Source organism: Arvicola amphibius, chromosome 3 (assembly GCF_903992535.2).
Source record: "Arvicola amphibius chromosome 3, mArvAmp1.2, whole genome shotgun sequence".
NCBI classification, from domain to species: domain Eukaryota; kingdom Metazoa; phylum Chordata; class Mammalia; order Rodentia; family Cricetidae; genus Arvicola; species Arvicola amphibius.
In genome coordinates this window covers 167,414,131-167,432,326 of record NC_052049.1, presented here as the reverse complement: position 1 = coordinate 167,432,326, position 18,196 = coordinate 167,414,131, and the positions used below count along the sequence as shown (strand labels likewise).

The following is an 18,196-nucleotide window of genomic DNA, read 5'->3' as shown; positions in this document are numbered from 1 at the left end:
TAAAGATGTGTGCCTTCACTGCCCAGCTAGAGCCTGATTCCTAAAGAGCTAAATATCTAGCTGATGAGACAAAACTAATGTTTCTGAACAGTATTTAAGCATGCAAACAAAATACTGTCCATGCAGCAGGCCTTTAAAGAAAGCATGTGTGTGAGAGACTTATTTTGCTGTGCAAGTAAGAATAATTAAGAATCTAGAATCAAAGAGGTGTTGTCAAAGGTTTTTCACCTTTCCCCTACTTACTATACTGATTGTGAATACGAGGAGGAAGACAGTAACCTAACCATTTATGCAGATGCATTTGTCAATGAAGCAGGATTATTCTTTCTCAGAATGTCCAGGGGTTAGTAAGGGACGCTTTGTCACCCATTTATAAGGATTCTGTTTGATGAAGCCTCCATGTTCTTGATGTCCTATTGCACAACCTAGAATATGCAGAATATATAGAATATATAGCCTCTGAATTCATTAAGAAGAAAAAAAGAATGGTGTTCTTATCGGTCTGTCCCAAATATGACAGACTTCAATTTGACTCATAAACTACTGCTACTGACCAAAAGTTCATGACAGTAAAAAACCACATCAATTGTTTGCTAAACTGATATCTACCATACAGTTTATAAATATCAGCATGTATTCGTTCACAGATATAAAGCCAAATCAATAAAAATAAGTTAAAAATGAATTAGTTATTTTGAAATGCACAGAATCATACTAATAATAGGAAGTGCAAGGATACAACAAATACAGTGTTCAGAAAAATAGCTTTGGAGAAGGGGGAAATGTCCAGCCAAGGAAAATGGGCAAAAGGTCTCAGTAGTTTTCACAATGTCATCTTTCTGCTCTGGGTTATAGACATCTAGTAAGTAGTTTCTCAAGTTATTTATTCCATTTGTATATTCCTAAACATTAGGCAATTTTTAAAAGTTGAATTTTAGAGGTAGCACTTATATGGCTAAATCAAAAAATAAGGCACAGTGGCTCATCCCTTTATTCCCAGCACTTGGGAGGCAGAGTTCAGGACCAGCCTGATCTACATAATGAGTTCCAGAGATACATAGTGAGACCCTGTCCTGAAATAAATAAATAAATGAATGAATGAATGAATGAATGAATGAATGAATAAAAAATAATGAATGAATGAATGAATAAATGAAAAGTTTAAGATTGACCTCGTTAAAATTTTTATTTGAGGGCAAGATTGGTCAGAGAGTCAAGGCACTTTCCATGCAAGGCTTAGTTCAATCTCTGGGACCCAGGGAAAGAAGAGAACTAACTCCACAAGTTGTCCTCTGACACCTGCACACACATGCCCACACGGACACATCATGCACACACTTACACAATAATAATATATGTTTTTAAAGTATTTTTAATTTTTTTTTTTGTTTTTGAGACAAGGTCTCATTATTTAGCCTTAGCTGACGTGGAACTCACTATGTAAACCTTGCTGGCCTGGAACTCATAGATTCTCCTGCCTGTGCCTCCTGAGTGCTAGGATTACAGACCACACCCAGCAAGATTTTAATTTTAAATGTAAATGTATGTACACGTGAGTATAGTGTCTGCAGAAGCCAGAAGAGACTGTTGGCTCCCTTGGAGTTAGAGTTACAGGCAGTTGTAAGCTACCCAGTGTCAATGCTGGGCACCAAACAAGTCCTTTGGGACAGTGTATGTATTCTTAATTACTGAACCATCTATCCAGCCTAATATATAATTTTTATTTATTTTTTTTTCTGCTAATGGCATGACATCATGCCTTTTATTTTATTTTATTTTATTTTGGTTTATTTTTTTATATTTAAAAATTTCCATCTCCTCCCCTCTTCCTCCCCCTTCCTTCCCCTCCCCTCCACCCATACCTCCCCCCTCTTCAGGCCAAGGAGCCATCAGGGTTCCCTACTCTATGTTAAGACCAAGGTCCTCCCAACTCCCCCCAGGTCCAGGAAGGTGATCAACCAAGCTGAGAAGGCTCCCACAGAGCCTGTCCATGCAGAAGAGTCAAAGCTCAGCGCCTTTGTCCTTGGCTTCTCAGTCAGCCTCCACCATCGGCCACATTCAGAGAGTCTGGTTTGGTCTCATGTTCCATCAGTCCCAATCCAACTGGAGTTGGTGATCTCCCGTTAGTTCTGTCCCACCGTCTCCATGGGTGAACGCACCCCTCACGGTCCTGACTTTCTTTCTCATGGTCTCTCTCCTTCTGCTCCTCATCAGGACCTTGGGAGCTCAGTCCGGTGTTCCAATGTGGGGCTCAGTCATTTTCTTCATCTATCGCCAGGTGGAGGTTCTATGGTGATATGCAAGAAATTCAAAACTTCATTTGTTCTTGGCATTGTAGTTCAGTTCCATAGTCTCAGAACTAAGGAGGTAGAAGCAGAAGAACCTTGAGTTCAAGGCCAATGTGAAATATAGTAAGTTGAAGACTAACCTGAACTACCTAAAAGACCCTGTCTCAAGAATGCAAGGGTTAGGGATACAGCTCAGTAATAGAGAACACTTGCCTATCATGGAATTCTCAACAGCAGTGGGGCATGGGGGAGATTATTTGACAGAACAAAAAAGGTGAATTGTGATCAGGTGAATAATTTCTACCTGGTACATATTTATGGCCATTATTCTGTGCACATTTTTAGTTGCCAGAAACATTAAATTTTAAAGTTTAATAGTACATACTCAGTTATTAGATTATGGTTTTTTTCAGGTGTTCACTGAGTATGGAAACTCTGGATCTCATTTATTGATTCACAAATGTTGGTAATGTTAATTTTAGAGAAAAAGCCCAACTCAGAGTCCCAAGGGACCTGGTCTGTCTACTGTTTCCAGAATGCAGTCCAAGAGACAACAGTGGTGAAGGTAGACAGAAGTTTTATAAAAGTCCTGTGGCCATAGAGGAAAAAGAGGGCAGTGACCTAAGACCTGTCTTCAGCAAGTTGACATAGCTTTTACATTTCTAGAAAAGGGAACAGAGGCAAAAGTTAAAGGCTTTGTATAGCTGAGCAAATAAAGCAGTCTTGGGAAATCCCTGGTCAGATTGATCATTATCTCTAGGTGGTAACCTTTGCTTTTTGGTCACAGAGAAAGTTGCTGTTGTTTGTGGGAGTAGTTCCAGTTCTTCTCATGGGATAGTTATCTATCAGATCATTTCCTCCTGGCATACAAGGTGATTGCAGGGAAGAAAAGCAAGGTAGAATTAGTTCTTTTGTATTTAGAGCAAAGACTGGAAATGTTCAGATACTACATCCAGTCTCAGTTACTCTTATTGGGTGTACTGGGGGTAGGAGAGGATTAGCAGATTCAGACAGACATTCTTTAAATGGCTTACACATCTATGTGCAGAGATGAGCAAGAATTTGACCCAATGGACTGGGAAAGAACAAGAATAGGACCAAACTAGTTCCTCTGAATGTGGTTGACAGCTGCATGGCTGGGGCAGACTGAGGGGCCACTGGCAGTGGCACCGGGATTTATCCCTACTGCATGTACTGACTTTTTGGGATCCTATTCTCTTTGGATGTATACCTTACTTGGGAGGGCCTTGGACCTTCCACAAGGCAACGTGCCCTACCCTCTCTGAGGATTGGATGGGGGTAGGGTGGGAGGGTGTGTGGAGGGGATGGGAGGAGGGGAGGGAGTAGAAACTTGGATTGGTATTTTTTTTAAATATAATAAATTTTAAAAATTGACCCAAATTTTAGGGTAGCAAAAGAAATAGGTGCAAAATAACACCAAGTGGTTTTTTTTTTTATCTTTCTTTGTGTCATTCATTCCCAAATGAAGAGTCAGTGACTTTAGCAAGCACAGCCTCTAAGCCCCTATTATAATCTCTTTAGTTAAATTCGGTCTGGACTGGGTCTGAAAAAGCATGGTATAAAACCGGACTCCCTGAACATGGCGGACAATGAGGGCTGCTGAGAAGCCAAGGACAATGGCACTGGGTTTTGATTCTACTGCATGTACTGGCTTTGTGGGAGCCTAGCCTGTTTGGATGCTCATCTTCCTAGACCTGGATGGAGGGGGGGAGGACCTTGGACTCCCAACAGGGCAGGGAACCCTGACTGCTCTTTGGACTGTAGAGGGAGGGGGAGGAGAGTGGGGGGAGGGGGATGGAAATGAGAGGCAGGGAGGATGCAGAAATTTTTTAATAAAAGAAAAAAAAATTAATTTAAAAAAAATTCGGTCATCACTGGGAGATAAACTGGATAAATTAATTATAAAAATAAAAAATACATCTTCATATTCAAGATAGTACTGACATGCTTAACATGTTATAAAGGATAAAATATATCTATGTAGTAACCTCAGAATGCTAATGATATACTAAGAGCTACAGTTATTGTAAGCTAAGCCTGCTAAGACATTTGGATATATTTTCCTCAATAATCTACCTACTGAGCAGAAAATGCCCACCTTTTCTGATGATCTATTATAATTTCTCACAACCGTTATAACCAGAAACACTTACTGTGTTACCACATTTTGAATGTTTATTAAGCTCTCTTCCTATATTATCTCCTATGGAAAAAAAGCAGACATTTAGGGAATGGATCCCTGATGATACTCTCAGTCTTGTCAGTAGCTCCCTGGTGACATTCTCAGTCTCACTCAGCAGCTAACAATTCCACACCAGGCGCTGAATGAATTTCCTAGGGTTTTGTTTACAAATGTGAACTGAAATCAGAATGTGATTTAAAATATAATCTCCCAACATTCTTTTAAATAAGTTCCTATATCAAAAAATAGAATAAAATTTGATGATATTTCTACTTGTTAAAAGTTGAAAAATATTAATGAAAGTTAATTTAAAGAGACAAATAATATGAGATGTTTTATATAGAAAGATTGCTTTGTGCAAGAGGCCGTATCCCCTTGCTTTAGTGATTTGTCCTTATTTAATCTTTTCTTCCCATGAATTGTTTTAAGAAAAGAATTGAGTGCCTTTTTCTATGAAATTTCAGATAGCAAATGATTTAGGCTTTGTATGTCATAAAATTAGTGTTAGCTTGTGAGTGTGTGTGTGTGTGTGTGTGTGTTTATGTATGTGTTTAAATCTTTAAAAATGTTAAACTAGGGTCTAGGGAGATGGTTCAGTTGGTAAGAGTGTTTTCTTTTTTTTTTTTTGGTTTTTCGAGACAGGGTTTCCCTGTAGGGTAAGAGTGTTTTCTGTGCAAGCATGAGGACTTCAGTTCAAATCTCTAGCACCTGCCTAAAAAGTCTGGCATGACAGTATATGTCTATAATCACAGTGTTGTGGAGCAGAGACTAGCACTAACCTGCCAGCCTCGTCAAAATGGTGGACTTAAAGTCTGTGAGAGACCCTGTCTCATGAGAATAAAGAGGGAGAGTAATAGAGTAAGACACTTGTAATCCTCCTGTGGCCTCTACATATGCTCACATGGAAACATGCCCCTGCACCCAAGCAAACAGCATATATATACACACATATCACACACAGAAAATGTTAGACAAGTCTCAGAGCTGACGCTTAAAAAAGCAAGCACTAAACAAGAGTTAGCCCATGGACCACAGTTTGCCAGCTCTTGTTTTCAGCAAATAGAAAAGTGTGGTGAGTTCTATAAAAAGCGCTCTCATCACCCACCACTTAGGTTTATCCATTATCAGTTTTTACAGTATATGTTTCAGATTTTTACATTAGTGGTTTTGATTTGTAATAGGTTTTTCTGCCCACTTTTCCCCCCAAATAAGTTTCTCAGCTACCACAGTAAGCCAGATCAAGCCAAACTGGAAAAATATAACAAAACGTTTATTTGAGCAAAGCAACTTCCAGGCAAATTCTCCAGTCCCAGAGCTCAAGGCTGGAGAAGCTGTGCCCACAAATGGAAGCAAGGAAACTTTATAGGTTATAAGCGAGGGATGATGATTGCCACAAACTGTCTTTCTGCCCAAGTATGGTCAAAAACTGAGTGCTTTAGGCAGGGACTTAGGCATAGACAACTTCAGGAGAGGAAGTCATAGTAGGCACCAAGAATGGCTTTTTTGGCACCTTTTCTTTGGAGACTGCATGAGCAGTGTTTGGAGAGAGAAAGGAATGGGGCAGTCTGGAGGTTCCAATTGAACAGTTTGTTTGCTTTGGTTATTCGTTTTTGTTATTATTTGTTCACTTTAAGACATGATCTGTCTTAAATGCCTTCTGTTGCCCACACAGGCTTGAACTTGCAGTCCCCTTTCACCGCTTCCCAGATAGTGCAGTTATAGGTCTGTTGTGAGGCTTGGCTGCTTTAGTGCTTTCATTAGCATCTTGATCTTTCAGAAATTATCTTAGATACAGTGAAACCTGGTGTGGGAGGTCCTTCTGTCTATGTGTTGCTTTTTTTTTTTTTTTGGTTAATGAATAAAGAACTGGCTCGGCCTATAGCATGGGAGGAGGAAGGTGGAGTTAGAGGGACACCATGGATCCATGGCCAGAGATAAATGTGCTGAAACTTTGCTGGTAAGCCACAACCTTGTGGTGACATACAGATTACTAGAAATGGGTTAAACTAAGATGTAAGAGTTCGCTAATAAGAAGTTAGAGCTAATGGGCCAAGCAGTGATTTAATCAATACAGTTTCTGTGTGATTATTTCAGGGCTAAGCAGCAGGGAAATAACTAGTGGTCCCTCCTGCAACAGAAACCCATAGGATACACCTCCTCACTATTTTCTCCTTTTTCCAGAAGTTTCTACTATTCTAAGATTGTTTATCTACTGTGTAAGCTTTTTATCTGCTTTGTTTTGTTTTGTTGGTCTGTTTATTTATTTTCTTGCACAAGCTAGGCAGACTCTACTGATAAGCTAGATTCTGCGCCCTTGTTTTGTTTCAAGACAGTCTTGCTTTGTATCTCAGTCTGGTTTGGAACTTGCCATGCTCATGGCTTAGTCTCCTAAGTATTAAGATTATAGATATGTGCTGCCACAGTTGGCCTTTGATTTCTTTTAAGAACTATTTTTAAATTATGTCCTTTTTGTTGTTGTTTTTGTTGTTTTAGACAGCTGAAAAACTGCTAGTTACTGGAAACATTTTAATTAATGGGAATGTAGGCAGTATTTTTAAATGACACTAATGATGATACATGAAAAGAGACTTGACAGTATTGCATATCATTAATATTTTAATATGGATTCAAAATATTTTCCCAAGAGTAAGCAGTATGTGTTGACTAGATAAACATAAAATCCAAGCTGCTGTGGTGAGAGGAAGCCAAAAAGAAAATACTAAGAGGATATTCAGAAACTGGATATTGACCTAGACCAAGGTCAACAATCTAAAGCCCTTGGGCCAAATCCACCCTGCTGCTGCCAGGACCATACCCGCACCTGCTCATTAAATGATCTATGGCTGCTTTTGTGTTCTACCTGCTAATTTGAGTAGTTGTGATAGAGATCCTAAAACCTAAAGTATTTTTTTTTCTACATGGGCATTTGTAGAGATAGTTTTCTGACTCCTATCTAGGTAGAATTTCATACTAACTCAACAAAGCAGAGTTTGATAATGCTCAGTGTCCTGTTTTGTTTAATGCACTGGAAGTCCTGGAAACATTATTAAAGATCCATAACAAAAACTACCTATGGATTATGATATCCAGCCAGTGTAGCATTGGACAGTTGCAAAGTGAGTAACATTGGTGTGGTGATGTTCTACTGCATCCCAGCAACCTTAGATGCCCAGACAGGAGAACCACTTTTAAAAAGGAAGTTTTGACCAGAATAATCACAGATAGCTGTTTTCCGTAATCATCTTTATTCTTGACTTATCTCTGAAAACTAGCTTTTTTTTTCTTTGTTTGGTTGTTGTTCCGTCTATCAACTTTACCTTTCCTTGTTTTTAGGGAAACTTTCTCACATAGTCATTGACTAACACATGACATGTGAGGATATGCTTTTCTATAAAGCCTGTATATGACAGGAAGTAACTGTAAGATCAAGAATAACTGATACATGCAGATTCAAATAAGTCAAATACAACTAAGAACAGCCTGTAGAGTAGGGAAAGAGTGATCCAGCTAAGGTCTCCCAAAATTCCATAATTCATAATTATGAATGAATGAATTACTGTGATGAGGCCATATTTTAATATGGGGAATATTGGAATACTTTTATAAAAGTAAGCACTAGAAAACTATATCACTTAGGTAATACTTCCTCTCTCTCTCTCTCTCTCTCTCTCTCTCTCTCTCTCTCTCTCTCTCTCTCTCTCTCTCTTTCTCTCTCTGTCTCTCTGTGTGTCTCTGTATGCGTGTGGAGGTCAAAGGCCAGCATCTGGTATTTTCTTTTTAATCTCTTTCCTCCTTATTTTTGAGATGAGATTTCACTGAACCAGAAGCTCACTGATTAACTAGACTAGCTGGCTAATGAGTTTTAGGATCCACCTGTCTCCGTCCCTACCTGTCCCCCCACCTAGCGCTAGTATAGCAGACACACCACCTTGTCAAATGTCCAGCTTTTATGTGAGTGCCAGAGATCTGAGCTCAGGTTCTCATGCTTTCACTAAGGTACTTCACTGGTAGAACCGTCTTCCCAATGTCAGTAAATCATATTTTAATACTATCTGATTCTTACCTGCACATGACATTATAGTTTAAATGACATTTAGTTTAAATGGGGCAATAGCAAATTAATCATAACTCAAAAGTTAAGAAATAAAGCCCACCCTCTTTTTTTTTTTTTTTTTTTTTTTTTGGTTTTTCGAGACAGTGTTTCCCTGTAGTTTCTAGAGCCTGTCCTGGATCTAGCTCTTGTAGACCAGGCTGGCCTCGAACTCAGAGATCCGCCTGCCTCTGCCTCCCGAGTGCTGGGATTAAAGGCGTGCACCACCACCCGTCTCCTACCCTCTTTTTATAAACATTTGTTTTAATTTAATTTTAGTAAGTGTCAACACTGTAAGTCTAACAACTTAACATGCCTAAATTAGAAAAGTAAATTGGGCTGGGGAGGTTTCTCAGTGGTTGTCTAGTGTGCCCATTCCTAGCACCAAAAGGAAAAATGGAGAGGGAAAGTACAAGTTAAAATCTTAACATTTTTTAATAATGTTTTAAAATTTGAAACTATTGTCAACATGTTGCCAAGCACAGATTTCAGTAATGTGGTAAAGATGATTTCTAGCTAGCACATTAGTTTTGTTCCGTCACCCACTGTATGCCCACACCTAGATCAGTAGCAGACTCTTAGGGGTCACTCGTGTGCTTGTTTGGTTTCTGCTGCTGTAATAAACCAGTGAGTGAAACCAGCCGGGAAGGAAAGGTATTTTTACATCTCGCCTGTTAGAATACATCATCCAGGGAATCCAGGGAAGGAGCTCAAGCAGGAACCTGGAGCGGGAACTGAAGCAGAGGCCACAGGGGAATGCTGCCTACTGACATACTTTCCAGGGCTTGCTCAACCCTCTTTCAGTATACAGCCCAGGAACACTGTCCAAGGATGGCACTACCCACAGAGGGCCGTTAATTAAGAAAATGCCCTACAAGCTTGATGGAAGCAGTTCTCAGCTGAGGGTCCCTCCATACCAAGTGACTCTAGTTTGTGTGAAGTTGGCAAAATCTAACCTGCGCAGCTCAATAGATACTTGAGGTATTTATTGACAGTGTTCAACTTTTTTTTAGAGACTTTCTATATTCCTGTAGTATTTTAAGTTTTTTTTTTTCTTAGAATACTTTTAGAAATAATTATCCCAAATGGCCTTCCTGACTAGAAGTCCTTGGCTGGTGTTATCTTGGCCTCCATAACTACTGTCAGCTGTGGCTAGTGACTGATTGTAACTACCATGTGAACAGAATAAGGACGTGACGTACTTTGGCATAACACATTGTTGATAAGCAACAAACACCATTTTGGTGTGGGGGGGTTCTTTTGGTGTGTGTACAGGTGTATTTTCTTTTTTCAGGCCTGGGCCTTGTGCCTTCTAAGTAAATATTCTACCTCTAAACCAACCACAACTGCAGCTCCTAGCATAGAACATTGTATATACAATTGTGCTTGGCATTATTACATAAGTCAAAATAAGTGATTTAGTTTTTCAGTCAATCTTTAAATTTTTTTAAGCAACCCATTCTTAAAACATTGCCCAGAGCTGACTCGTTCCAGAGATAATTAAGGTTATATATCACTGTCTTCCTTTTCAAAGGGAGAAGGTCAGAGAATTCTAAGGTTTAGAAATTGTTTTAAAAACAATTCCGAGTTTCAGACTAAGCCTTACAGAAAGAATTCTGTAAGAGGGAATGTGCTGGGTTTCACATACAATTTTATTCCATTTTTCCTTACAAGTCACACCTTCCTTTGGTGCACATCTTCTTCCTCCAAACTTAGAACTGCTCTCCTGGGTTCCATAGATCCTTTGATGACATAGGAAGGGAGCGTTTTTTTCTTAGTTTAGATAGTACTATTTCAGAAGAAATGCTATATTTTTAGGGTCTTAGCAATAAGGCCATCCTCTCTCTTATATGCCTCTGCCAGGGAACCCACAAAGTTCCCACTCAGGAGCTTGTCCTTCCATGTATCTTCCTCTAGTGGTTCTCAACCTTCCTAATGCCAGAACCCTTTAATACAGTTGCTCATGTTGTGGTGGCCCCAACCATAAAGTTATTTTCATTGATACTTCATAACTGTAATTTCACTACTGTTATGGATTGTAATGTAAATATCTGTGTTTTCTGATGGTCTTAGATGACCCTTGTGAAAGGGTCATACAATCCCCAAAGGTGTCATGACCCACAATGTGAGAACCACTGCATCTAGAACAAGCATTTTGGGACCAGAGAAATAATCTTTCTGAACTTGAGATCATCTGTCTTGCTACATGAATGTTCACTACCACATTATTTATAGTAGCCCCAAAGTAGAAATGACCTAAATGTCTAAACAATTGGCTGTTGTTTAACCATTAAAAGCAACAAAGTTCTGATACATGCTACTACCTGGAAGGCCTTAGAAAGATGTAAAGTGAAAGAAGCCGTCACAAAATTATCTCCCTTACCCAAGAATGCTTATTCGGGGGGAATGGTTCACAGGAAAGGAACTCCAGCCTTGGCAGCCAGATCTCAAAATAACAGCTGAAAAATCCCAGTCATGCTTACAACAGACAGCACTAGTCTCTTGTATCCTGTAGTCAAGATCACTTACGATTGTTGTCCTGGAGACTCACAGTAAGCACATAGGACAGCTAGGACTGCCTGTATCTTCATACCGGATCCTCATGATGAGAAAAGATGTGGAGTGAAGACTGCTTATACTTGATAGTTCCCAGTAGAGAAGAGGCCTCTCACAGCAGTGATCTTAGGTGCTGTCCAGGTGCACTCCTTGTAAGACAGTCTCAAATCCTTACTAAGACCAAGCAGCCAAATTCCATGCAGACACAAATAGTAAAAAGCAAATAACTTCATGCTAGTCGTCTCTGTCAATAACTTATTGACCAGCTTTTTTCTGTACTCTTAAGGGACTGTGACCTGTGCTCTCTGATTTTTTTTTGTTATAAAACAGTTTTTTTCTTTTCTTTTTTCTTTTTCTTTTCTTTTTTTTTTTTTTTTTTTTTTTTTTTGGTTTTTCTAGACAGGGTTTCTTTGCAGCTTTAGAGCCTGTCCTGGAGCTAGCTCTTGTAGACCAGGCTGGTCTCGAACTCACAGAGATCCGCCTGCCTCTGCCTCCCGAGTGCTGGGATTAAAGGAGTGTACCACCACCACCCAGCTATAAAACAGTTTTATAAATGAAAACTTGGAGCTTATTTCATCATCAGAGAACATACAGAAATGTTTCCTTAAGAACAAAGAGTAACTTTTCCGTGGGAGCTTTAAGCAGCATTTGCCTTCATTTTTAGTGGGGGTATTAGATAGGGCCTCATCATGTAGCCCTGGCTAACCCAGAACTCACAGAGGCATGCATCTGCCTCACCAAGTGCTGAGTTTAAAGGCACTTGGCACCACACTCCACCAGAAACTGGACTTTAAACATTGCTCTAACCTTCAGAAACTTCAGAAACATAAAAGAAGTAAATGAAATATGTAAATATTCCTTGTCCTTTATACTAATTCACCATTGTCCTAGGAAATAAAGTAAGAGGCCTAAGAAGCACCTTCACATTATCTCTGTATTTATGTCCAAGTCAGCATCTGGTACATATGTCATAAAATAATTGAATGAATGAAAAACTTAAAATTGAACTTGCCCTGGAGAATTTATACACCACTGGATTATTATTATTTCATAAAATTTTACAAATATTAACTCTTTCACCTGAATGTGATTAAGTATGATAATCAGTAGAGAAGCATAAACCACCTTTGCATATATAAATGTATACCTTAAATATTGTAATTTTTTTATATTTTATATTTATATTTTAATATTTTATATTTTTATTTTTATTTATATATATATGCACTCACATTTTTAGTTTTATTCTTTATAGTGTTTTATATTTTCTGAAAGTAAAAAACTGATTAGTGAGATTAATTAAAAATAAATAGTGAAATATAAACAAGCAAAATAAAATTTTGATAATTATAAATACTAAAATGAGGATAATATTTAATATATAGTGAAATGGTGAGGTGTTTTTGTCTGAGGAAAAAGTCTCCTAACCTCAGGGTGTACTGTTACTGCTCTCTGATCATCTTCTGTGGCCCGTTTGGTTAAATATCATTCATTCATATGTATCTGATATTTCTTTGTTAGGATATTAAGTTGTTCCACTTTCTTAAAAACACTTTTGATGATAAATGCTCAAACTATATCCATAATCACTTCAAAAAATATGTTTAATAGCTAAAATAGTTTGCGTTTAAAAACGAACAAATATTTCTGTAATTTATCACTTGAGAATGACCATTTCTGTCATATTTTGCTTGCAAAGATTTAGGGGTATGAAATAAATACCTTAGATAATAAATAAAAAACTATTCTTGAAATAATACTTTTAAATTTGAAGTTCAGTTTGTTTTGTTTTTTAAAACAATATCAAGCAGCAAAAGACAAAAATGCTCCACATAATCTTTTTCACCCTGGTTTGAGGGTAAAGTTTGTGTATCAGCGCCCCTGTGCTGTTTCAGAAGTTGGCATTATCTGAGAAGTTGCTATTTTTATGTCCAGCTGTAATGTTTCTAATTGTGGTGCTGGGAGGAGTGGGCACTTTCTCTCCCAGAAGGCTCTGCATTCTAAACATGTACAGGTCAGTTTCACATAACGCTACCAACAAGAAGCAGTAGGCCCTTTGCAGGCTGTGTTTCTAACCGGAATATTATGAGAAGGCACTGGGAGTCACAGGCTGTATTTGGGAACCAGCTGCATGTCAGGACAAGCATGGATTGTGGTCCCAGGAGGCTGAGAGAACACAATGATTCAATTTAATTTATTTGGAAGATAAGAAGAAAACCTATCTACTGACAAGATTGACATTGTCTTCGGAAGTGAGCTGACTGCTTGGAAAGTAAACATTCACTTTTCAAAGATGATGATCAAGGAAACATCTTTGCGAAGGGACCCGGATTTAAGGGGAGAATTAGCTTTCCTAGCAAGGGGCTGTGACTTTGTTCTCCCATCACGGTTTAAGAAGCGACTGAAGTCATTTCAGCAGTCACAGGTTTGAAATTTGGGTGTTTCTTTTAAATATTTTAATTACTAATAAAATCACCCAGTAAACTAACACACAAATAATTTTATTACTCACTTGTAGTTGGTATTAGGTCAAGGAATTAATCTGTGTTCTCTGTTCAGCTATTTGCAGAAAGCTATTTGTAGAGGATTCCAACAGGTTTAAAAATAGAGCTTCTGGGGCTGGAGTACAGTACTCACATTTTCACCCAGCAGACAATAAATACAACTTAACAATTATTTACAAAACATACTAGAAAATTGTAATTCCTGTAGAAACACAATTTGTAAGTTTAAGTAAGTAGATTGTATTACGATATAGTTATAATGAATGTTTATCTAAAAGAATATGGATCCTGATAATATTTATAAAAGCAGAGTATCTTTTACTTTATTTATTAGTGTGTGTGAATGATGTATGTAAACACACAGACCACAGCACACATGTAGAGATCAGAGAACAACTTTTAAAAGTCAGTTCTTGCTCCCACCTTTATGTAGGCCCTGGAGACTCAACTCTGGTTACCAGGCTTGTGAGGCAAGTGCCTTTATCCACTGAATCATCTTGCCAGCTCCCAAAGGTATTTTTAGATAAAGACAACAGTATATGTCTACAGTAACTGTGGACATGTAGATAATGAAGCATAACAATTTCTTCTAAATTTTAAACAAATGCCTTCCCCTAGCAAGCTGAGACTGATTGTTGGCTGCAGCGACTACAGAGTCTGTGCTTCATTGCTTATAATCTTAGGGCCAATGTCTGTGTCATCACACAAGTTGCCTAAAATGGAATACAATACAAGTCAAGGACTGTACAAGTGCTAACAATCCAAATACCAGCAAAGAACCATAATTTCATAGTGATTCTGACCCAGAAAAACTTCAGATTTAGGGGTGAGGCTTGTGATTTGTTTTTCATGTGTCAAAATGTCAAATGTGTCAACTATTGGAACTATTATAGTGACAATATCAGCGACTGTTCAGAATCACTAAGTAATGTAATGGTGCTGAAAACCTGAAATAGAGAATTGAGACACTTTTCCAGTGTACTCTTTTTTATTACCAGTCCTATATTGGATCAAAACAGCTTTATTTAAAGTGAGGCTATATCAAACTTGCCAGCAAGTCAGGAAACAATTGCAAGTTTTTTATGTATGTTCACAAAGTCAGTTTTATTATGCTACTTTAAAGTTTAAAGTATGTGTCTCCCAGTTACACAATTGCAGGTAAATTGATAGAGCTGAAAGTTCAGAATAAACGCATATTTTATATTATTTTTCTTTATTAACTAATGAATTGATAAATACTTGTTTATTAGTAATTTGCTTTGTATTAAGAAGTACACACACACAAAAGATAATAGTAGGTCATCAAATGTTTTCCCATTCAGTTAATTTTAGCAGTCAGTGTTTGTTCTGAATGTTGTGCCCATCTGTTGGTACAAATGCAGTTAACACTGAAGGTCGTGCTCTAGACCTCCGCATGTGTCTGTACTCACTGGCAGCAGTGGTCTTCATTCTAATGCCACCACTGCCCTGAAATCAAACCTCACGTCACTGGATGTCATACTGTTGAAAACACTTTGAAGAAACAGAATTTTGATGATTGAATTTTCTGCACAAAATAACAGAATAGACGTGGCGTTGATACACGGATCTAGGTAGAGCCTCTGAAGATCTGCCCTATTTCAGAATTTCAAGAATACTTTCTAGTGTTGCTGACTCATATTTGCAGATTTAGCATTAAAAGCAAAGAAATGTTTGTTCAGACTAGATTGTCACTTTGCTAAATCAAGAGAAGTTTATAAACTTTGGATTGCATTACAAGTGGACATGATTGTTTATTATTAAGTCTAAAGGACTGTGCCAAATTCTGCTTTGTTTATAATCTTTTGAGAACCCCGCTGTTTAGCTTTGTCAGTCATTGCTGTTCATGAGGACAAATATGTGCTCAGCACTGTTTGGAACCGTTTATATATGTTGCATTCTGTTATTTCCTTAAGTCCCCACAATCTTGCAAAAAATGGGAAATGTGATTTCTTTTTATAACTGAAATTCTAAAAGATTAGGTAACACTCCTGAGGTCACAGACTTTTAAGCCGTCACTGTTTACTGTTGTGTTTTTTATGTTCATTGGCCTCATTTCCTTCTGTGCTGCTCCTTTGACTGTGGCTTTATATGGGATCACTGTCCAAACATTAGGAATAGCAAGGTCATTGAATATTACCTTGTAGTAAATTAAAAAAAAAAAAACCTCAGTTAGGTCTTGGGAGGTAGCTCAGTGGCAGAGAACCTGCCTACCAGTACTGGGTGAGACTTCTAGCACACACCTCAAAACCTAACTACTCAATAACTATGTCTATCTTTCATGTTTTATGTAGCATCTACTACATTGCCATGCTCAGACCCTTGTTAATTTAGAACCCTATAAGCCTACATGATATTTTTTTTTAATTTATTTTGGTTTTTTGAGACAGGCTTTCTCAGTGTATCCCTGGCTGTCCTGGAACTTTATCTGTAGACCAGGTTGACCTAGAACGCAGATATTTGCCTACCTCTGCCTCTCGAGCGCCAGAATCAAAGGCGCGCACAACCAATGCCAGGCACCTTTTTTATTTTTTTCTGCTAGGAATCTTAAAGTTGAATTTAGTCTTCATTACTAAAAATAAACTCCTAAAAAGCGGTACATTTGGGTTTGGCGAGATGGCTCAGCAGTAGGAGCATTTGCTGCTCTTATAGAGGACATGGGTTAGATTCCTAATATCCACATAGCAGCTCACAACCATCTATAACTCCAGTCCCTGTGGATCTGAAGCCCTCTTCCAACCTTTACAGCACCAAGCATATACATGGTGCACAGAAATACATTCAGGCAAACACTCGTGCACATTAAAAATAAATCTTTACAAAAAACTGCACATGATAGCATACTGCTGTAATCCCAACACTTGGGTGATGGGGGCAGGAGAATACTGAGAACAAGGTCAACCTTGACTTTGTAGTTTATATAGTTAGAGTTCAAGCCCAGCTTAGTCTACATTGAAACCCTATATCAAAAAAAAATGAAAGAAGGAAAAAACAAAAACAAAAAACCCAAAGCCAAAAACAAACCTCCTATATGAATGATGGTACACCTCCCTTGACATTTTCCTCGATCCTGAGTAATACCAAATTCTCTGATGCCTTACCACGCCTCTTTTCCCTGTCCCTTCTAATGTCCCATGGAGCACACTACAACAGATACTTTTTGGGAAAAGAAAAGATATAAACTATAAATTAACATTTAATTAAATATAAAGACTGGTAATGATGAAATTAGCAACCATGGTTTTTGCCTATTAGAGGATACCAAATGAGTTAAATTTTTATCTTAGGGAAAATAGCCCGCTATATCAGGGTCAGTGGCAAACAAATTAGCCAGAAGTTTTCTGAAGTGCTTGTCAAATACTGTCAGTAATTCTACTTTGGTAAAGTCATATTAGAAAAGACATTTAAAATATCTCATATCCCAGATACATTTCAGTATGTATATCTTCTTTTTTAAGAAAGAGTCTCTTGAATCCCAGGCTGGCCTCCACGTTGCTCTAGAGCAGACGATGGCCTTCAGCTGCTTCTAAGTGCTGCAACAACAAGCTTGTTACCACCACACCGGTTTTATAAAGTACTGGGTATTGAATCCAGTGCCTCGTGTATGGGAGATAGTCAAGAACTCTACCCACTAAGCTACATACCCAGCCCCAAGTCTATACATTTTGGAAGGCAGTATGGTCACCACTATACCACCAATGCAGATATTAGATGTATATTTTTAAAGAAATTATTATTTCTTCCATTTGATGGAGGGTTGGAAATTCACACAAAGACCAAGAACAGTTTTTTTTTCTCTGTAGCTTTGGAGCTTCTCCTGAAACTAGCTCTTGTAGACCAGGCTGGCCTTGAACTCACAGAGATCTGCCTGCCTCTGCCTCCTGGGTGCTAGGATTAAAGGCCACCACCACCTGGCCCAAGAACAGTTTTCTAAAAGAGCCTAACTAGTAAAGTTCCAGCAGATTAAGAATACACCTTAACTGCACTGACTGTTCCAAAAAGCCATCTTTGCACTGTCCCTGGGTCTACTCTGTGCTCACTGAAGCCACCTTCTCTGCCTGATGGACTTAGCTGGCTGCTGCCACAGCTTCTTACCAAAGCCTCACCCACTATATTGTATCACCAGCATGCCCCACCATGTCATATGTGTCCGTGGACACCAGCTCTGAGTCCACAGACAAAGACGAAGGAAATGAAGGAAGTTGTGGAGGAAGCGGTGAATGGAAGAGGTGCACCTGCCAATGGGAATGCTAGTGAGGAAAGTATAGAAGAAGAAGAGGAAGAAGGTGATGGCAAGGCAGAGGATGGAAATGAAGATGAGGAAACTGAGGCTCCTATGAGCAAGCAGGTAGCTGAAGATGAAGGGGATAATGATGTTGACACCAAGAAGCAGAAGGTCTTTGAGGATGACTAGACAACAGAAAGGGAAAGCTAAGCTTAAGGCTACCTGTCAGAGTTTAAATGTGGCCACCTTTGAGTAGAACAGGCTCTCCTGCCTATTGGGCAGTGCCATCTACAGATGACATGTACTTTTTAC

General features: G+C 38.5%; 1 protein-coding gene across 2 annotated transcripts in view; it reads left to right on the top strand.

The window, feature by feature from the left end:
- Ppp2r3a (protein phosphatase 2 regulatory subunit B''alpha) overlaps positions 1-18,196 on the top strand; it is a 140,092-nt gene that overhangs the window by 41,715 nt on the left and 80,181 nt on the right. The gene's annotated exons all lie outside the window — the stretch shown is intronic.